The sequence below is a fragment of the Coturnix japonica genome, chromosome 6, assembly GCF_054131305.1.
Source record: "Coturnix japonica strain WE chromosome 6, WE-NBRP24, whole genome shotgun sequence".
Lineage (NCBI taxonomy): Eukaryota > Metazoa > Chordata > Aves > Galliformes > Phasianidae > Coturnix > Coturnix japonica.
Window position 1 is genome coordinate 25,796,101 of NC_140668.1, and position 21,999 is coordinate 25,818,099.

General features: G+C 43.9%; 1 protein-coding gene and 1 pseudogene across 2 annotated transcripts in view; both read left to right on the forward strand.

Moving 5' to 3' along the window:
* LOC107319205 (uncharacterized) overlaps window positions 1–21,999 on the forward strand; it is a 224,733-nt gene that overhangs the window by 3,704 nt on the left and 199,030 nt on the right. Inside the window, exons 5-9 of the mRNA XM_085550603.1 lie at window positions 609–832; window positions 1,659–1,761; window positions 2,247–2,418; window positions 7,527–8,544; window positions 9,489–14,036. The gene's annotated coding sequence lies outside the window, so the exon portion shown is untranslated. The remainder of the gene's footprint in view (window positions 1–608; window positions 833–1,658; window positions 1,762–2,246; window positions 2,419–7,526; window positions 8,545–9,488; window positions 14,037–21,999) is intronic.
* LOC146760533 (uncharacterized) lies at window positions 188–14,755 on the forward strand (annotated as a pseudogene). Its single transcript, XR_014947291.1, has 9 exons — window positions 188–268; window positions 1,295–1,319; window positions 1,659–1,761; window positions 1,989–2,059; window positions 2,247–2,418; window positions 8,505–8,544; window positions 9,404–9,730; window positions 10,951–11,041; window positions 14,041–14,755. The product of XR_014947291.1 is annotated as an uncharacterized LOC146760533 (transcript).

Genomic DNA, 21,999 nt, shown 5'->3' on the forward strand with positions numbered 1-21,999 from the left:
CTCTCAAACGTTCTCTGCTGGCATCCATGAAACTTTCCGTGCCCTTCATGTTTAATTTTGTACAGAATAACGTGTAGCGTGGCGTTTAGTTCTTCTGTTTTCAATTAAGCTGCATTAGGTAACTAAGCTCTTCTTTCATATCCCATAACAAAGTATCAATATCCAGATGGTGGTGTGCTGGGGCAGCATGACTACGGCTGCTACTGTAAAGCTGGGAGCTAACGCTGCAGCCAGCACGATAAATAACGCCAAGGTTGTGACTCTTGGCGTATTGGAGTTGCACTAAATAACGCTACATTGCTGTTTATTACTGGTTTCATTGGATAATATGCAGCTATAAAACCTGCTTGAAGCTTTTATTAAGAATACTCTGTCATTATAAAAAGATGCCTACAACTTCTTTATGATATTAACAGCGTCGGAATTGCTCTGTGCTGGCTGCCTGACTGGGCAGGAGCGCAGCCTCTCCATGCTCCTGTGTGGATGCCTCTTGGGAAGGAGGCAGCTCTGTGCAGCCTGGGTTGGAAAAGACACTTTTAAGACACTTTTGTTCAGCTTGCTCTTTGCTTTTTCTTAAGGTTACTTCTGTATTTAATTTCTTGCTCCAGTTAAACATCAGCTGATATCCTCCACGCTATGAACTATGCTTTAGAGTCGTCTGGTAGAACTAACACCAAGACAACCTGTGTGGTTATTTGAGAGGCTGCAGGATGGCTGAGGATCTTTAGATGGACCGAGAAGATGATGGGGAAGACTTGGTAGCAGCAAAGGAGCAAGGAGTCTGCAATCCCAGCTTGTTTCCTCGTTCAGCTTGTGGCACGTCATGTGGCCGGTGTGTGTGTATGTGTAACCTCAGTGCCTCTGATTGCCAGCCTGGAACCCTTTGCACTTCCTGGAAATACTCGTATTTAAGTTGTTGTCTGTACACATATCACATATTAGACTGTTGTGTTTTCAAACAAAAGCAAGTTATTTGTGCCGTTACTGATTTATCAATCAAATTCCATTAAGTTTCCATATTTCCCAGGCCTTTGGTTGCCATTTGGCTTTAGTTATGGTGCAGCTCTTAGGTAACACAGAACCAACATCATCCAGTGGGGTGTGGTAATAACATGGTGTGTGTGGGATTTAACACGTGTATTAGATCAATGGATGAAGTGACCGTTGTGTTGCTCTGTCCTTTATCCTTGGTTGTGAGGGGTATTAGAGATAATTTGATATAATATAGATAATTAGAGATAATGTTATTATTCCCTTTCCCTGCTCTCCCCATGCCTGTGTTTTGCCTTGGCAGAGCATAGACGAGGAGAAGCAGAGAGGTCTGTGATGAAGGAATGAATCCAGCCCTCCACTCAAGCAAGCACACCTGAATGCAGGAGACTTGTCTGAAGCCAGGATGCACTTGGGCTTGCAGCAGTTTTTAGCCATGTCCTATTCAGAGCTAATCTGTAGTGATTTGATTTGTGTACAGGATGATTCATTAAGTAAAGCTTTGCAGTAGTGCCACTGTCCTTTGTGCTGCTGGGTTCTGTCTGTAACCAAAAGCAGAAATAATGTTTCCAGTGTTAGTTCTGTTTCTTTTAAAGCTGTTATGTGATGCAGATGGCAAACACTGTAATAGTTACGTTTTCCTTTCTTTTCTTTTTGTCTCTCTCTAGATGAGCCCAGTGAGACCAGTTTAAGCAGCGCAGCAGTTCATGGATGGAAGAAGAGTCCTCGTTTCAGAACACCTAAACACGAAGTTCTTACAAATGCCGTTAGGTAGAGTGTTGCTGATAGTTTTGTTTTATCAGTAAGGCTGTAACTGATTATGCACTGCGTTATTGGTCACTGGTCATATGGAATTGCTTTTAATAGTTCTTAGCTGCTACAATAACTTAATGCTTTGTCCAGCAGAAAATAACCACTGACCTAAGAAATATCTGTGCTGACCTAAGAAATACCTGTTTATCTGTGGTGCTGCAGCGTGTGCTGCTCTTCCTTCCCAGGGATCCTTTGCTGGGAGCTGTTGTGCTCTGCTCACCGCAGCGCAGCCCTCTGGGACCCCTTGCCTCCAAAGGTGGAATCCATGAGCCTTTTCCATTCTGAACTTGGGAGTTCTCCCTCCTGAGCCCAATGAGTCTCAAATATTGCATGAAAAGATTTGACAGTGTTGTCTAGGAGATGTGACTTAGTTATTATTAATATTTAAGTGCCTTACGGTGCTGAGAAAGAGTCATTGTTTTGTTGTTTTTTTTTGCAAATAGGAGAGCTGGTGTGCAGGAGGAATGGATCTGGTCTGTCTTCTGTGATTCTTGACCCACCTAATTGGCTAATGGCCACAAGCAATAACAGCACGGCTCAGGGGAGCAGCGCTGGGGAGAGCTGCAGCCGCTCGGGGCAGAGGAGCACTGCGCCGTACCAAAGGCATCGCATGTGGTAAGTGGGGTCTCTCTCTGGTCTGGTGGCCAGTGAGGACATTGAAAAGGGCTGATGGTGCTGAGGCTGTCGCTGTCGGACAGCTTCATTTGAGATTTTATCTAGGGAAGCAATGCCCTCCGTAGTGTGGTGTTGCAGTTCATTTCTAGGAGCTGCTCTTTCTTTCTTTCTTTCTTTCTCTTTTTTTTTTTTCCCCCCCCACCCCCTGCTTTCCTTTCACAATAGAGGGGCCTTTCCCCAGGAGAAGCTGATTGACTTCTCAGCTGGTACATGCAGTTTTCTTGCACTTGGTTACCCTCAAAGGCAGTAATGGTTTCTTTTGGCCTGAGACTTTAGTTTCTTTTTTAATAGTTTATTTTGCTCAGAAGAGTCTCTCTACCTTGCTACAAGTAACATTGATTTTGATGCATATCAATAAAGAGTTAGTTTTAGAGATGTGTGTTTTCTGTGTAGAAGATAAAGACTTAAAACCTACATGAAAGGAATGCCTATCTTGGAGAGGCTCACTTAGTTGTACAATACACCCTATTCTTTCGTATTTTGAAAAGACTATAAAGAAGAATATATATATATATATTCTTTGCAAAGAAGAGGAAATAATTCCATCTTTTGATTGTGTTTTTTTTCCTTAGTCTTACCACTGCAAGATAAATACTTGGAAATATGAGTTGGTAAGGTTAATGTGATTAAAATGAATGTGTGATAACGAGTTCTGCACATTAAAGATTAAGAGCTCAAATTATAGGCTCTAAAGTGAAGCACTCCATGAGTGTTTGGGAGTTGTTTGTGCAAGGAGCACAAGGCTTTGGCCTATGGTTGCAGTTGCACAACAACAATTGCATCCTGTCTGCTGCCTTTTTATCGTAGCTGATCTGCAGAGATGTGTCTGGTGCACAACAGTGTCAAGGTGGAAATGCAGGCTGGGCTGAGGTGGGGAGTGAATAAGGAAATTATTTCAGCCCGAGTATTAGCAGTATTCTATCCAAATAGAATGATTCACATTTACAAAGAGCAGTTTATAGCATTTTGACTGCACAGTGATTAATTCTTTATGTATAAATTGATCCTTTATACAAATGTAATTCCATGCACAACAGTTGATCTCTTTGAGTGCGAGCTGAAAATATACTGTCAATTAATTTATGTAGGTTATGACTCTCTCCCCTCTGGCCCGTATTCTGCAGTGGTTACCTATGCTAAAGTTGAGTTGGTGTGTGCTTAATGAAAATTAGATGTGAAATGTGATCTGGAGAGGACAAAGAAGCATTGAAATCCTTGTTGGTCTTTAAAAGACAAAGGTACTCCAGACAATTTTCCTTTCTGGATCTCTGGAGAATTTGATGTGTAATTCTGTTAGGAGCAATTTGGAGTGAAGGAGATGGAAATATTTTTAGAAGCAGGAGTGGTACCAGATATCATTGCGTTCCCTTTGTGAAGCCTACTTTTGTTTTAGAACACTTTGCATTCCGAGGGGCTCATTTATAGAGATTCCTCCATTGAGAAAGAAAAGCATTTTAGAGCTTTTGTGGAGAGACAAACCAAACTGTTACCTCTGTGCTATTTGCTAACGGGTCAACCATTTAAATACAGTGTTTGTTTGCATAACAGCAATGGCGTTTTCCCTCCTCTTCCTTGGGGTTCTGCCCAACTGGATGTAATGAGTGGCAGTTGCAGTGACTGCTAAGTGTTTAAATGATGACACCATTATGTGAAGTGATTTTGTAATTCTTGGCTAGAATCCCTCATTTCATCTGCTCTCATCTCCTTGGAATCATACTCTCTGGCTGCGGAGATTATGATTGATTTGTTTGTGACAGATTGCAGGAAACAGTCATTGATTTTTCAATATTTTACCTTAAAATTATTTACAGTTGTAACCAAGGGGAGGTATTTCCATGGGCTGTCAGCCCCTGAAAGACTGGGATAATATTCCCTGCTCCCTGACAAGACAAATTACCCGTAATGAGTGCAGTAGCTGAAGGGTATACTTTTATTTTAAAATATGTCAATAACCCCAGTGACTAAACGAATATTGATTCAGCATAATGAAGCCTGAGTAATGTGAAAATGAGCTCTTCAAGGAGCATGGTAAAGACTTTCTTTTTAGCTTGTAGCAAGAAGCTTTTCATTCTTTACTGTTAGGTAGTGCAATTGTGCAGCTTTAAACAAGTCGTACTTAAACAGTAGCAACACGCAGCGTGAAGAATGGAGCTGCTTGGGTTTTTTTTGTGCTTGTTTGATTGCTTATTTTCTTCAAGTTCCTTCCTCTGTTTAGTTCAGCAGATCAGATAATTAAAGAGAAAAATGCAAGTTATCCAGGACAGAGATAGAATTACTGCTGGTGTTAATGTCTCTAGCAGTAATATTCTTCAGCTATAGCCTAATGGCATTTTTAAAGTGGATTCCGCATATATGAGCATGGAAATGTATCTAAATAAACTGCAGATTTAATTTCATATTATTGACTTCTCGGACATATTGATGTTTGTTCTATACGATCAGTCTAATATTCTCATCCTTTAACAATTTAGAATAGCTGGTTTATGAGAAGCTGGATATACTGTGTTATAAAACTTAGTTACCGTAGTGCACATTTTTCTTTCTGGTGCCTTGTAACATCACATGTTCCTTACAGAATGAGAATTTTCAAGCAGTAATTCATTTATATTACAGTAATTTATGCAGTGCCATAGGTGTGGTGTGGGAAAGCATCTAATAGATTAATATGGATGTACTTCAATTGTTCAGGGTAAGGATTAGATTAAGGACCATGTTGGGGTGCAATTTTCTTAACGTTAAAAATATCGAATGCTAGAAAAGCTATCGTAGGAGAGGATCCATTTGTCACTTGTATTTGGGAGCACCATGCAATGCTGGGAAGGAAGGCACTGCAAAATACTGGGTAGAAGTGGCTGTGTAATGCAGACTTGTGCCAAACGACATTTGGGTGGTGTTTGTGTATAATGCGTCTATTATGAAATAAGATTGTAGCCGGGAGCGTTTAGTTGAGGGAGTTTGGGCACAGAGATGACATTCCTTATTTTCTGAGGGGCAGCTTCAGTTGAATCCAAGCAGCTTGTGGAAAATCTTGGGAAGGATGTCTTCCTAGAAATGTGATTTTTGCAAATGTCATCCTCTAGCACAGCTAGAAAGTGATTTCACTTGAGAACCTGTGGCATTGTGAATGAAATGCCAACCCTGCAATCTGAGAGATGATCCTGTTTTTCATAATCTGTTAATTTGCAGAAGGATGTTTAGTTTGAGTGGCTTTATGTGTATCACCAGGGGTTTGCAGAACACTGGTGAGCCGTTAATGATGAGAGTAATAACCTCACTGAGGGTTTTTGCAGGCTAGGGTTCGACTGGAGACATTAAACTCATCAGTAGTGGTTCAGCCTTCCCAAACTGACTGTCCTTTGTATTCCTATTCCTTTTGTTTTTTCTGGCTAGCAGCAGGAGGTGGGAAGGGGAGGCCTTCTTTGCGTAGTTTTCCCACAGTAGCGAGGAAGAGGGAGACAGATTGGGGCTGGGTGCCAGATCTATTGCAGTCCGAAGGGCAAATAAATGTTTGTTTTAACCACATCTGCTTTTCCTGGATAACACTGCATGAGCTCAGCGATGCCAAACTGAACAAAAGCAGATACTGCTGGAGAGGTCCTGCTGAACCAAAGTGGGCTTTTCTTGAACGTCACTGGCTTGTTTCAGTTGCAAGCCAGGTAGCTTGTTCTGCTGCCTTTCCCCAAGACGTGTTTGCTTGTCAAATACCTGCCTGCGTGGCATTCCAGTTCAGGCCTGAACGACATACTTGGCACTAAGGCCAAACGGTGCATTCTTGGCTGCAGGAAGCTGACAAATGGCTTGTGAGCTCAGTGGGTGATACCGGAGATTTCTGGTGATGGGAACTTGGAAGCTCTTGCATTTCTTAGTGTCTCCATTTAGCATTAGAACTGCTGCAATTGCTGGGCTGCTTTCAGGTGATTAATAAAGAGAAAACAAACTGATACCCCCAAATCTCAAATGCTAGTTGCTGACATTTGGAATCTCCTACCAGCAGAACATAAATTCAGTTCAGTTAGGTGAAAGTAAATGAGATAACTCTGTGAAATAAAACTAATGGGTAAAAATGAAGTAATCTAATTTGTGGTAGAGAAGAGCCGATAGTTAAGCCATACAGAACTGAATATAGGTTAGGGTTGATAATTAGGGGTCGCATGTCCCTAAACGGTGCAGGATGTGGGGAGGACATGGAAATGTAGGTGACAGAAATCAAACTCCCTGACACCTCCCAGCTCCACACACTTAGTTTGAAATCTAAGGACTGATGTGTCATGGCACCTGAATAAAGGTGAGCTGTAAGTGGTCAACACCATCCAGAATTTGCTAATCTAAAAGGCACAGCTAATTGGAATCTATTCGTTGTGCCCTGAACTTCTCGTGTTAAAATTGCTGTTTTTTTCTTTCTGTAATTAATCCACAAATAATTCTTCATTACAGAAGATTTGCATGTAGAATATTAACATTTTTTTTAGAAAGAACACATTATGTACTAGAAGCTTTCACTCCATATGGTGGTACGTGATATATGGTGGGTTGATAGAAAGAGTGAGCCATACCAATCAGTGAGGAGGGCCCAAGGTGCTTTGAGGGATCTAACCTAACTACTGTGGTTAAAAACAAACAGCTGGGTGAGTGCACGAGTATTGAAATCTGCATTTAGCCTTATGGAAACAAGTTGAGAAACAAGAGCTTAACTGATCGTTGGTGTTTTCAGTGCTGGGGAAAGAGGTGTTATGCTTTCCTTTTTTTTTTTTTTTTTTTTTTTGTTGGTTTTTACTTTTAAGAAAGCTCCAATGTCTTTAGTTGTTGTTGTTTTAACTTATCTTATAGTATGAAATGTCATTCCCAGGATGAGGCAGTGTCCTTGGGTTGGTGGCAACAGCTGGAGTAGCAGAATTCATAAATAATTCAAGGAGGGGTAAAGGGTAGGGGGCTGTCTCGTTTGAATCTTTATTGCATGCACATACTTCATTTTAGATACGGCATCATTTGAATTCACTGAATGCAATGATTGCACTGACCTGTCATATTTATTTGATGTCCCTTCGAAGGACCATATGCTCTGTCCTTACAGTGCTCAGCATGAAAAAGGAAGCAAGTTGCTGTCCAAAAGGCAGCGAGATTGCTGTAGGGATGAAGACTCCTCTTCCTATCTTCACATCAGCAGATGTGCTGCTGCAGGGCAGTAGGAGAAAGTGCAGTTGTTGCGTCAATGCAGTGACTGCGTGGTAGTGTGGACTGGAGAAAGAAAGGTGGAAAAATGCAGAAGCTGTTTGCGTGAAGGTGTTCTTGGTGTGAAGAACTCGGCTGCCTCTTAAGGCCAGTTGATGTGAGGTATCGTGTGCAGGAGGCAGAAAAGCCAGAAGCCAGCTAGAGATCTGCTGTGAGCTGCACAAACCTGGAGCTGCACTGTGATGGCTTCAGTGTGGGAATCCAATTACTTCGGTGGAAGCTTGGTTGTCCTGCAGTCTTCTGGGGATACAAGGCTCATGTCTTTTACTTGACCAGTCCACGAAGCTCCTTGCTTAGCTAAACACAATCTCAGGTAATGGTTTTGGGAAAACATGCTGTGGGAGCTCTTGAATTCTGACAGCCATTGCATCTGTTTCTGGTCTTTTTCCCATGATGTGGTGTTTTTTCAGGAGTTACCTAGCAGTGTAACAGCTTCACGTTCAGCCATGCGCCCTAAGTAATGAACTGTGTGATAATGAGGGATGTGTGGTTCCTACTGGCGGATGTTAACAATTCTTAGTCGGTAGATAACAGGGCCGTGTAAATGTTACCCCTGAATACACTATTAAGAGGCAATATTTTTATGAAGTAAGGTGTAATTGCAGCTGAGAACAGTGATTTGTATGAAATAGTTTGTCCATTGTGCTCATGTCACTGGCAGAAGGAAACTAATTAAGCGCAAGGTAGTGAAATGCAGTAACTAGAAGCTGTGAATAAGATTGCTAACTGTATGTAGAACTGTTTCCCTTCTAGATCCTGCCGTCAATGACCAAACCTCCTTGAAATCTTCTTATCAGTTGCTGCCAAGATGAGAAGGATAGCAGGAAAGAGGAGTGCGTAAGTGGTTCTCATGACAGTTAATTTCATCATTTTATCAAATGACAGGTTGTTGGGGTTTTTTTTACCTCAAAACTCGATCGTCGTGACAAGATGCTTTTGGAGGTTATCTTTGTAAAATGAAACTGACAATTTTTAGGATACAAAGAGTTATTGTATCTTTCTATACAATGTTGTCATTATGGTAAACCACTGGAAGGTCTTTATTTCTGGACTAATTGAACTTGCATACCTCACCCATTTATTTGAAAGTCTGTTGAATGCCATGTGAGAAGTTTTCTTGCCAGAGTTCTTTTTTTTCCCCCAATGAAACAGTTATTCTTACAGCACTTAATTTGTTATTGTCTAAATTACTGTTGCCGTAGCCTCCTGCAAAGTGTTTCTTTATAGTAATTCCTGAACAAATAGGAATGAACCAGGTTTTGTCCTTTCATGTGCTGATCAGCATATTTTACCGCTCTGTAAAACCTTCTTTAGTTTTCAGTGACAGCATTATAAAGAAAGGTGCTTTACTTTCTTTGCTTTTCCTCCCCCCCCCCCCCCCCCCCCCCCAACAACCCAGTTATAAGTGACTTGTGCCTTGTGCAGTGATTTTGTGAATAGGTGCATTGCCAAAACACAACTCTTGGGAGGAGAGACAAACTGTTGGGAATGTCCTGTTCCAAATTAGGAATTCCAAACTAGGAATTATTAACTCTTACTTTCTCTGTGCAGTCTTTTCAACTATAACTCAACCTATTGCATCTGGCTTATACTTTGACTCTAGTTGAAATTTCAGATCCATATGTGTTGTCGTTGGTTTTGTGTTGTTTCTGTTTTTCTCCACTAGTCTGCTTTAAGCCATAGGGATTAACTTCAGAGAAGGCAAGAGATACAGCCTCCTTTGTCAGCTGTTGTGCTGGTTAAAAAGGAGGCTTCGTGCACACTTGCTTCCTGTCTTGCAGGTTATTGCTCCCGTTATGCAAGGAAGTTGAACTGTTTTCCTGAGCACACCCAGAATTAATGCAGCCCAAGCTGATCAGGTTATCACATGCTGGTTACTGCTGGTCTGGGTCATTCTGATGGAAGAGCAGGAAGCACACAGACCAGCTGCATCGATGGCTTGTCTGGGAAGGGGTGTCACCAACACGGGAGTTGTGGAGCTGGTGGCGATAGTTTGGTGTGTTCAGCAGGTGCAGCTGCATCTCTAAGGTAAAACATTTGACCTGCTGGAAAGAACTGTGTTGAGTGTAATATTTGTGTTTCAGAGACATACTGGATCATGTAAAGTAAACCTTTGCTCTACAACTAGTACTGGAGAGAGGTGGTGTGAGTGTGTGTAGCTTACAGGGGATGGTGATTTCAGGGAAATCCTCTGTGGCAAAGGTGCTCAAATGGTACAGATGATTCCACATATAGCAAACACTCTGTTGTGTGAACACGCTCATCAGAGAGCTGGTTTAACCACTCCATGCCTTGGAAGATGGCTTTTGACCTTTGGTGTCCTGACCTGCTTTAAGCAAAAAGGGAAGAGCTCTTGCCTCTGCAGCAGAGCCTGTCTGCCTACTGACTGCTGCTGGTCTGTCTGATTACTGCAATAAGGGCAGGATTCCAGGAAGACATGTAAGCTCTGGATGTTCCCTGTGGCAGTGTGGGTGATCATTGTACTGGAGGCATTCTGGGTAAAACCACACGTTTCTTCGAACCTGTCCCTTTTTTGCATGAAGACTGTGGATTGTAGGTGCTGTCCCATTAACAGGATTTGGGCAGACAAAGAACAAGAGGCTTTCTGAGCAGTCAGAAACCTGAGAGCAGCAACTTTGCTCGTGTCTCCTCTTGGGGCACTGCTAGATGAAAAGAATTCAGTTCAGTCTCAGAAAGGACTGAGCTTCCACCTCAGCTGGTGCTGCATTTGATACCTTTTAATTGGTTCTGAGCAAAAGAATGAGGAAGTATGCGCTGGTCTCTCTCATGTGCCGTGTGTAAGGGAGGAAAATAACATGATCTCTGGAGAAGAACTTAGTGCACATCAGCAATAGCACCATGGCACTGCTTTGCAGGAGAGAACAACTTCCCCTGACTGGTGTATCCTCAGCAGCACTGCTGTGCCACGGTACCTTCAGACAAAAGCTGTTCCCCAGCCTCTTGCTGGCCTCAAAAGTATGAGGAGATGAGACTTGGGCATACTTAGGACTAAGGCAGGTAATCCCAGGCTGAGGACTGTGCATAAACTTAGAGTGGGTAGTATTTAACAATTGCGGATGGAAAGAAATGGTAGGTGTGATGTGACTGTGTGAGTCACATCAAAAAAGTGTGGCTTTCCTGCCAAGTTTTCAGTTAATTTGGCTATGCACTGCTGTACACCGGGGAAAAAAATCGAGCTCATCTATCAAACTGTTTTTTAATCACGTTAGCTTCTCCTTGCAGTGCAGTGCTCAGTGCACGTGTAGCTCAAGGAGGCAAACCACATGATTTCCAAAATCCTCAGTTTGCCACTAATGCAGCCTCTGAGGTGAAGGTGAGGGTGGCTCCAGGCACGGGGCTGAGCACTGTGACAGCAGCCTGAGGTCAGGCCCCTGCTGAGCTCTCTGTGTTCAGAAATGAAGCATCATGTCCCAAGGACTGCTGACACATCTGTGGCTGCTGAGGGCTGAGCCTACAGAGCTCCTTCAGACAGCCTGGAATCCTCACATCCTAATGTGGGCCATTGTCATACCCATGTTAAAATACTTAATGAAATACTTGTGGCTTTCTAACCACCCTTTTTGTCTACTCAAGTGTTAATACCATATAGTTATACATAATTAAACCAGTACTGTAAAATAACATCTGTCTTATGTAGAGCACTGTCATGGCTACGTTATGCCAGTGAGTAAAATTTTATGTCTGCGCACTTAAAATGATCAAGTATTATAGTTAAGACTGTCATATTGTTTATGTAGCACTAAAAAGAAAACAAAAATTCAGAGCAGATATATGTGTGTATGTAATAATATATATATATATATAATACATATATATATAATTTTTTTCTTATAAATGCACCAAATAATAGGTTGGTTTCAACTAGACTTTCTGGCTCTTCAGTGGTTGCTGCATTCTGTATGAATATATCAGGATCCCAGGCATATAATGATTTATTTTCATTATTACAAACACTTGGTTTCCCTGTACATTCGCCACAGATTTGTTGGACAAAACACAGTTTCCCTTCCTGAATAGGATTCTACTCTTACTTTCAAACTCCTCTAACTTGAGTTCAATCTTGGTTGAATAAGAGGCGTTCCTGACAAGAATCTGCTTAGAAGAGAGGGAAGTACCTCAGTAACAAAGAGCCGGGGCATGGCAGCTCCCACTGAACTGCAGGGCACGTTTCTTTAAGTCCTTCCTTTAAAAACGACAACAAAAACAGTTGGGACAAGTGGAACAAAACCAACTAATTTGGCAAGTCTCCTCTCTTCTACAATCAAGCAAAACTGCTGTTTAATATCGCCGCACTCGGTTCCAAGGAGTGTGCTGTTCCATTGGCTTTAGGTGGGTTTGTTTCCTCCCTCCATCCAGCCCTGTGCCAATTAATCAAAGCAGCACGAGGTGTTTTTTTTTTTCCAGAGCGACTGTCTTTTGTGTAGTGTTGCAAAGTGTAACGTCGCCTCATTGCAAGAAATAATTATTAGGTCTAAAATAATCTGACAGCGTCCTGCTGTGTGTAAATGAGGTTTGTCCTCTGCTAAGATCAGTTTGCTGGCACCCATTCGCCAACGCATCACAAAAAAGCGGGGTTTCGCATCCGGTTATCTGCCTTTTTTTTTTTCTTCTTAATGGGCTTTTTGTTGCTGTGCTGTCACCCAGGTTGAAATAAATGCATGCAAGTCGTGCGATTCAAAGTTCTGTGCAGCCTGGGGAGATGGTAGTGGCTCTTCAGCAGCAGGTTCAGAGGTGCAGGCACTGCAAAAGGGAAGCGGCTGTTTGCACTTCAACTTCTGAATCTTGTGCAACTTTGGTTTTGGCCAGCTTGGGGATCTTCTGCTCTCAGGCAAGCAATATGTTATCGGGGAGGTCCCAAATGCCGGGTATAATTAGCTCGTGTGTTCAGAGGGGTGTTGTTATGGTTTGACGTGTACATGCAAGCCTGCTTTCATGCAGGAGAATATATTTGACGTGGGAAGAATGTGGTGTGATTCAGAAGAAGTTAGAAACGTTGTTTCAAGTTGTGCAGCAGTGTTTCACATTTCACAAAAGGCCACGAAGTTTTTATTCCTACGTTTATGATTGATTAGGGTTAGAGTTTTAAAAGCTTAACTCAGGCTACAAGTACTTTGTAGTCAGTCACTGCGAATTACAGGCTTGGCATAACTGACATTTCTATTCTTCAGTATATCCATTATTGTTAGATGCTGAGCAGTCATTGCACACAGATGACTGATTATTTTATTTTATTTTACAGTTTTACACGTGTGGAAAAATACTTTGTTAAAGCAGCTCCTGGGCGAATGGGGTAATTAAAGAGCTGCGCCGCTTTTATTGGAGCTGACACACGCTGCATGTTCTTTAAAACCCAGTATGTGAGCAGAATGCTTCCAGGATTTATTGCCCATCAGACAAGTTGAGATACTTTTAACAGGAGTAAAGGTAACTTCAATTTTTACACTGTTAAATAAAACTGTCTTTAGGAAGGGAACTGTTGCTGCGATACATTGCTCATGCCCTTGTTTTTTTTCTGTATACATTCCATAGGCACACCTGCACACAAATGCTAAAGACCTGAGACTTTGATTTGATGGTAATTGTATGTTCTGTTTCTATTTATCTGGAGAAAAAATAGCTTTCTAATGCTGACTGAGGATCCTAGTTTGCTCGGTGCCAGAGGAATCCTGCAGTTGGTTTCTTTATTTAAACTGAAATGCAATCCTGCTTAGTTTGACTTGCAGCTCTTAGTGCCTGAGAGCTTGGTGTAGCAAGCGAGGAATCTCATGTAACATAAATTGGAGACCTGGTTTTGCTTTAAATGATGAGTGCAATGTTCTTCATACATAACACCTTCCAAGGAGTGACAAAAAATAGACTCATAACTGCAGCACACAGTGATTAAGTGCGCTGTACACAAAATCCCTCAGACTGGCTGTAGAACAGATACAGTCACTGGTAGTGTCATTTTTAGTGATGTGATCCATTTCCTTTGCTTTGATTTCTTTTTCCAGAATATGGGAACAATCTGAAGTCCATTTGAGAACACTCAGTCTGCCCAGTCTGCCTTTTCTATTAACAGTTCATGTCTTAGAAGCATCTTTAACATTCCTTTTTTAAAGCTACGAATATTTGTTTAGATCAGAGTTCACAAACACATAGCTCTCAAGATCAAGCCATTTATTTGCTCACTTTGCATGCGTTTTGTTCACACACACAGCTCGTGGTGTGGAGCACCCTGCCAAGCACACTTCTGGGCTGCAGTGAGAAGCGGATGACCAATGCTGCACACAGCTAAGCATGCAGCCTTATCAGCAAGCATGCTTTAGGTAGGTATGGGTGCAAAGTGCTTTCTTGGAGGAGCAGGCAGGTGTGGACAATATCAGAAGGCCACGTTCTTCTGCTGTGACTCCTTGGAGCAAGCCCAGCACCGGGCTGACACCAGCAGCAGCAGCCACATCTCTGCCAGCCCCAGACAGTGCCAGGTGTGTGGAAGTTGTGTGCCTGGGATCAGTGGGAAGGGACACAGCAGGGGAGGCAGGTGCTGCTGTAAATGTGCTGTTTGTTGTTTTCCGAATGCTTCCAGGTGAAAGCACAGCCGTCTCCATGCTGACAGCAAGTCACAGAGTCACAGCGCTGACCAGCTTTTTTTTTTTTTTTTTTTTTTTTTCCCCAAAGTCTTCTTTTAAAATAGTTACAATTAAATCACAGACAGCTTTTGCATGGCAAGCCAGGTATGGCGAGTATGGCGGTGTTATTTAATGAGAGGTAAGAAATGATTTGGCAACATGAAATTCTTAGTAGCATCATGTATCTTCTGTGTTGTGTGTGGTTGCAAAAGTGTTGCTCTTGCTGTTACTTGCCTTAAGGCCATCCTGCTTTCACTTCCCTATCTGGGGACATTTAAGCTGTAAAGCTCTAAGCACTTTTTATGTTTGCCTTGCTATTATTGCTTGCCATAAAATATAATAATAAAACACAATATTAAAGCTGATGCTGAAGAAATATGATTTGGCTATGAATAAAAAACATGGACAAGTTTTTAAAATCTGTTTGTTTGGGTTTGGTTTTTTTTGCTAATTCTTTACAGAAAGTGTTATAATTATTTGCACTCTTTAATACCAAACAGCCCTGCTCCTTACTGGGATGCATAGGATGCAGTGGTATATGGGTGTTTGATTTTCTAGGGCTGTATCATATCCACTGAAAATGTACACTTGTTAATGTTTGCATCTTGTTAGCACGTGCAGTAGGAACCAGCTTGATATCTGAACATGCCAAGGAGGAGCTGTGTGTTTTTAGCTGTTTCTGTATGCCAACAAATCCACCCGCCAGCCTGGGCTCTGCAAGTTGAAGATGAAAAATCAGTTTCTGAGCTCCTGTGTGTGCTGCTTTAACACTGCAAGTCCGTTCCCATGTGCTAAAGTGTAAACTACCAACTAATCCATGGGAGTTGTACAGGAGAGAGTCATTTAATTAACAGTTTTAATTTCAGATGTGAAAGCGAGGTCTGGAAAGTGGAGAGAGGCTTCGTGCTTCATAGCTGCTGTGCTCTAAGTCTGCTGTTGCTGGCACCCATAGAACACCTCCTTCCTGCTTAATTAGGCCTCGTGAACACAGCCTCTGGAAACGGCTTGAGCGCTGTCGGGTGGGTGGGTTTATTCCAACCAAGCACTGCACCATCATATAAATAAGGAAGCTGTGCCGTATGCAGCTTGTTCCGCCAGGTTGGTATGGCAGGCCGTAATTTAATAGAACAACAACCATCAGGCTGGGGATATCAGTTAATTTTCCAAACATTTTATTCCACACAAATTAGCACAGGTCCTGGAGGGCACGATGACAAGAGGTTACTCGTACGCTATGTATTTAATTAATTGAGAAATGCTCGCATTGCTTTTACAGTTGTTATTAGAAAGTAGAATCAGTGTTGCCAGTGCTCAACCATAATTAGAGCCCTGGGGAATTAAATATTTAGCATTAGTAATGTAACAGCACTTAGGACACAAATTTCTATTTTGGTAAATGAAAGCGATGCAGCGCGAGTGCAAACGGCTGGAACGACAGCTGTGACACATGGAGCAGCCCAGGGTGCTCCAACAGGACACCGCTTGGACAGCAAGGCTTAGCGTTATGTGTTTGTATAGGAGCTGCACGTTGAACTCCCTGCAGCCATTGGTGGCCCTGTGGGGCTCTCAGGTAAGTGGCAGGTGGTGCTGCACGAGGCTGGGCCACAGATGGACGCCTGTCGGCCGCAGGGTGCTGAGGTACGGCCAGGGTCGTGGGGACAAGGAGCTTTGAGTTGGAGCATTTACTGGGTCCTTGCATCTTTCTGTCACTGCTCCCAGTGCTGTACAAAACAGAGCCCTGCCGTGGCCATTCCTGGTCCCTCACCTGTCCTGCTGAGGACACTTTGCAGGTTGTGTCAGGTCCTCACCTTGATGTCATGCCACAACCTGCTCTGCACCAACCTCTGCCTTGGAACAAAAGCTGAAAGAGCAGTTTCAGCCCATGGTTGCTCAGTGTTCCTTCCGATGCTGTCCCTGAAACCAGCCAAACACACACTGAAATCCCCAAGCTTGCTCTGTGGTAGATCTCCCCTGCGTTTCTGCTAAGGTTTGTGTGCTGTGTGTTTCCTTTTTTTGTTTTCTTCTGCTCAACTGAAGCCAGATCCTCAGTCCATGGGTATCTGCTAATGTCATTAAACCCACTGTGCCATTGAAGGGCAAAGTGAAGGTTCAAGTCCTCCTCGAGCTCTCTACGGTCTTTAGGGCCTGATTCTGCAGCAGGGCACGATGTTACAGCAATGAGTCTGTCAATACAATAAGGATGACAACTCATCTAACTGCGGTTACAGAATTGGACTCATGGAGAGAGGGGCTTCCTACTGCTCCTTGTTTTATTATAAATAGGGAAGCCGGACCACAAAAATACATTCAAAAAGCGCATCCCACTGTTCTGAAAACTCTGAAATTGGGTTCATGCTGTGCTGCGTTGCTGATCTGCATGTTTCCAGACAGTTGGAAAACTTAAACTTGCATTACAAACCTAGGCCATATTGAACAAATGAAGGGCAGATTTTCAGTCTGGGCTCTCCGTTTTGGGGGTGGGGAGGAAGGCTGGTTAGGCTCTTAATGTTACACTGGCGTAGCGTGTGTGACGATGAAATGAATTGGTTAATGAGTGCCTAAGCATCTGTTCAGACTCTGGTAGATACTTTGCCAAGGTTCAAGTTCCCTAAGGAGGATTAGCCACCTGGTACAGTTTTCATGATAGGCTGACAAAGGGGGTCACCCACCTTCAGATTTACTGCAAGTAAAGAATGAAGGCTAGAATATAGTTCAGACAAATGGCCGGGGTTCCCAGGAATGAGGCTGAATGATATACTTTTGTAACCTAGTGACTACTTCTGTAATTGCTACGATTACAGCAGAGCCTGCAACTGGTGTGTATTTTTCTAGCGAGGTTGCCATGCGTTCTCTCAGCTTGTCTCCTGCTATGACCAAATAGATTTATTTATTTTCCCTTTTCCTAAATGACACACAGCTCTTTGTGCACAATTATCTCTCTTGCTGTATAATATATAAAATCAATATACACCATAGGGCAACAAGAAATTGTGATCCAAAGAGTTTTGAAGAGAAAAATGAGCATTTCATAGCCTGAACTTACAATTAGGCTTTCTGAAGCATCCAGAATTCACGGCATGGACAGCATTATGAGTTGATGAAAGGCCTGCACTAAAAGGCTTAAATTTATGTGATGGCAGTATCGCTTTACGATGAGCGTGATTTAGGAGGACTCTGACCCATCAGATGCATTACAGCAAAGCGACTTGGTACGCTTGGAAGACAGAAGCATTACACGTTTGTTGCTAGACTTGGACACAGCTGAAATCGTGCAGCCAACCTGAATTAAGAAAATGAAATGGATCTGATGCCTCTGAACTGAAAGAGGGCTGTGTGTGCAAGTAGGCTTTCGTCACTGGGCTGCCTGAGCTCTGAAGCCATGCAGGTTTGCTTTTTGATGTCAGTTTGATTAGGGGGGAAGGAAGGAAGGACTGTTGGTAGGTGTTTGTGGGCCAGTCTGCTGCTCTGGGCCCATGGCAGCCTCCAGGTGCGCTAGAGTGGGTGGAGATGTTCCCAGCTGGGCTGCCTTTGTGTTCCAGTCCCTGCCCTGTGCCTCAGGTGTGGCTGTTCTGCAGGTGATGAGCAGGGCTGAGATGGAGCTGCAGCTCCAAGGAGATGCGTGAGGATGCAGAGGGATTTCAGGGCTGTGTCTGCAGGGCTTGGCAGTGTGCAGAGGAGGAGAGGACACAGCAGGACCCTTTGTAGAGCTGCTTGCATGGCAAAGCAGTGCTGAGTGCAGTGTCCCACAGCTGGGTGCTAAGGCTGAGGTGGGACAACCCTGCAGAGCATGCCTGTCTGAGGCAATCAAGAGCAGGTGTGTGGTGCCCTTGGTCTGCATTTCTGCAAGGTGCTGGAAGTGCAGGGAAAGAGCCAGTCTTTGCACAGCCCTGCATAGCCAGTGTGCTCGCACAGCACTGAGCAGGGCACTGCCAGTGCAAGATGCTCCATGTTCTTAGACTTTGAGAACCCTGTTGTGGGTGTCCTTCCTTTCTCTCTGCATGGAGGGCTGTGTCCCACTCCCACATGGGAGCCTTGTGGGGCCGTGGGATGCTGGCAGCAGCCCTGCCTTCCCCGGGCTGCACCTGCCCAGTCATGTCTGAGAGCACAGAGGGAAGAACTGCTCTTGCTAAAGAGGAGCTTGTCTGCTGGAAGAGCGCCCGCTCGCAGGTGAGAAATTGTCTGTCTCAGTTTGGACAAGGGAACTAATTGTTCGGTCCTGTCTGGCTTTAAGTGCTCTGAGCAATGTGGGTTCCACCGCTTCCTTTGGGAGATTACATTGCTTAATACATCTGAATATCAGGAAGTTGGTTTCTTGCCCTGGGTATTCAATCTAAAATTTTCTTTAATTAATTTAATCTCATCACAAGAGCTGGCAAGAGGAACAAAATCTTTGTCAGTGTCAGGGTTTGCTTCTTCCTGGGATCTGCTGGGCAGCGAGTGCTGCTGGCTCATCCCCACACACAGGTCCTGCAGGTGCATATGGGTGAGCTGAGCAGGCTGCTTTCTTGGGGGCTTTCTCCAGTTGTTGGAGGGTCCTCACAGACCTGGCCTTCAGGAACTCCATCCAGGCTCTGCAGGGTGATTACTTGGACCTTGCTGCAAATTCTCAGTCTGATAACACTTCATTGTGGAAGAAAGTGTGTGAAAACATGAGAGTTTCTGAAGTATGAGCAATTAGAAGGAGGTGGAGGCTGCGTGTGTGAGAGCTGCAGTGTCTCAGTTATCTGGTGATCCTGGCGTCAGCCCCTGCGTGACCGAGGTGGATGAAGAATGGGCTCACACTAAAGCTCACGACTTGGAGACAGAATACATGAGTTTTGCTCCAACTTACACAGATTTATTTTGTGACCCCGTACAAATCACTTAACCTCTTTCTGCCGAGATTTCCAGCCTGTACAAGAAGGATAGTGTTTCTCTCTAGCAGAAGCTCTGGACACTTAATTCATTAATGCTTACAAAGTATACTCAGGTCTCTTAACGGAGCTGCCACACACTGGTGATGCCCTGGTGTTGATTCATGCCCAGACCTGTGGCTGGGGCATGGCCTCTCCGGGGCTGCCATGCTCCTTCGTGCTGCAGGCCTGGAGCTGCTGTGCTATCCAACAGCAAGGCCTCCTCTGCTGCAGTGTTATGGTTGCTGTGACAGCGATATAGGGAGAACAGATGAAAAATGTGTACAAAGTAGGAACATTTCAGCACTTAACTAATGGTTTGTTTTTACTTTACAAAGATAGGCAAAAACTTCTTTGCATTTGGAAGCACCCTGGCACTACCTGCTGAGCTCTGGGCTGGTATTGAAGGGTGCTGAGGAAGGTGCTGAGAGAGGATAATAACAATCTGCGTTTATTCTTGCTGTGTTTGCTGGACAAATGTGTAACCATTAGGAGATATCGGTCCTGCAGAGAAATGTTCTCATATTCAGCATGGTGGGGCATGTCATTTTCCATTGGCATCATGTCATAGGCCACTGTAATATGTCAGAAGCATTTTATCCTAACGGCTTCATCACGCAAATGAGACGTGATGGGTTGCAAATCAAATTTATTGTACCTACCTTTAACATATACTAAATAAGCTCCCAGCATAGATCAGGAGCTGGCAAATGCAGGCTGCTGTTGCAGTTGGGAGGCCTGGGATCAAATTGGAGGCCAGATGGGTGGGAAAGGCAGTTTGATGGTTATCTCTTGGCAGATATATCTTAGCTTCTCTGCTTAACTTTGGTCAGGATTCAGGTTCAGCATAGAGGAGATGAATGCTGTGGTGGGCAATCCCCTACGAGATGCAAGCAGGGCAGGGCAGTGGCAGAAGGCCCTTTGGTGTCTCTGTGCCCTCTGCTTGGAGCTCGGTGCTGCTTGTGCTTGCTGCACAGTGCACCTGGGTGGATGTACGTGAGGGTGTTGTTCAGTCATGCTTGTCTGGAAGCCTTGCTCTTGAAGAATGGTGAGGAAGCCAAGGTAATTCATCCCACAATTAAATATATTAGCATTTATTTCAGCAGCCCGGTTTAATCTTAATTTACAGTAAAGCTTTATATATAATTAGAACAATTATGTTATTTGGTAATTGCAGAATGAAATAAGTTTGTAGTAGAAATGTTATAAACTTCTTTGGGTGCCGGAGATGGCTGTTAAATCTGTGCTGTGGGTAAGAAAGGAGAGCTGAGCATTGTGCAGGAAGGGCAGATGCACAGGTGAGCAGGCTGTTGCGTATGGCAGTTCCGAGTTTAACTCAAAGGAGGCTTCAACGCTGTTGTAAATTGAGAACACTCGTATCTAAGCATTAGGGCGTTTCTCTAAAATGAACAGAAAAAATAAATCTGTGTGCTGGAAAATATGAGGCTGTTGTAAGTGCTGGTAGAGTTCAGAGGAGAAGAAGGCTCATGGCAATCCTGAGAGAGCTTCCTTAGGTCACAGTGAGCGGAGGGCTGCAGGGCAGGGGGTCCCATGGCACAGCCACAGTGCAGGGCCTGGGCCAATGGGCAGTGCTCAGATCCTTCAGAAAGGCTTATATTTTTTTAATGGTTGTGTGGGGTGAGTCAGGTCGTGCGTGCTGGTGCTCAGCTCTGGAGAGCTCATGTGTCTGTGTTGGTCTTGGAAACCTCGGGGCTGTGTGAGAGGCAAGGTGGGAAGACCCTCTCTGTGGTTTCTTATGGATGAGGCCCCAGGAATTTTCTGACCTAGTGTTTGAGAAAATGCTTCACATAAGCTTCCCCCAGCCTTGTTGGGCTGGTTCCATGTGCTAACAGGGCAAGACTGGCCCTTGTAGAGCTGTGTTTGTGCTTTAGGTAGGTAGAGAGTAAGCAAAAAGGAGGACATGGACAGCTTGGCTTCGCGTTGAATGTTCTGTTCAATTTGTTTTTGAGTAACTTGAGTGCTTGGAAGCTTAGGGTGGGTAGGAAGAGGGAGACTACAGCTGGTAACAATAGCAGAGCCTTTCATACCGTCAGTTTAACAGTTGTAAAACAATTAAGGGGAATTATGTTAATAGAAGGCTTTGTTCACACTTCTTGCCCCATTTTCCTTTTCCTATAACTGGCCTTTCCTCCATGCTCTGTAAGCACATGAACAGTAGGGCTCTGTCTGTGCTGCGTACGGGCAGTGTTAGCCATTAAACCGCTGCTGGATGCATTTCTTCCCCAATTTTCACTAATCAGTTTTCCAGTGCTTTGGCTGTCTGTTGCATTTTAACATGATTCTTCCTAAACAAACAAACCCATGTTTTGGGAAGCTAAGATGGGATAAGAAGTGATTTGTATGGGAAAGGGCAGCCGCAGCTGTTCCCTCTGGGGCACGAACCAGAGCCCTTCACCATCCGGTCCTGGAGGACAGAACAGCTCTGAGAACCCGCCAGCTTACTTCCAGCTCCTGAAACTGATGGTGCTGCAAGGAGGGGTGCGGGATGGGGTGGATGCAGCAGCTGCCTGTGTGCAGGCCATCCAGCCGCTGGAGGTTTGGTTACTTTGCTAAATAACATGTAGACATTCCGCTCTGAAGCCTTGTGTATGATAGTTAATTAGACAACATTTAATTTGGCTTAACATTTGTGTCAGTTTTGTGGAAGTGAGCCTCCATAATTAGGGAACACAGATCAGGTTTCTGTCAGACTTATAACCTCTCACTCTCATTTAATGCTTCCTTCTCCAGCGCCGTGTCACACTCCCTGC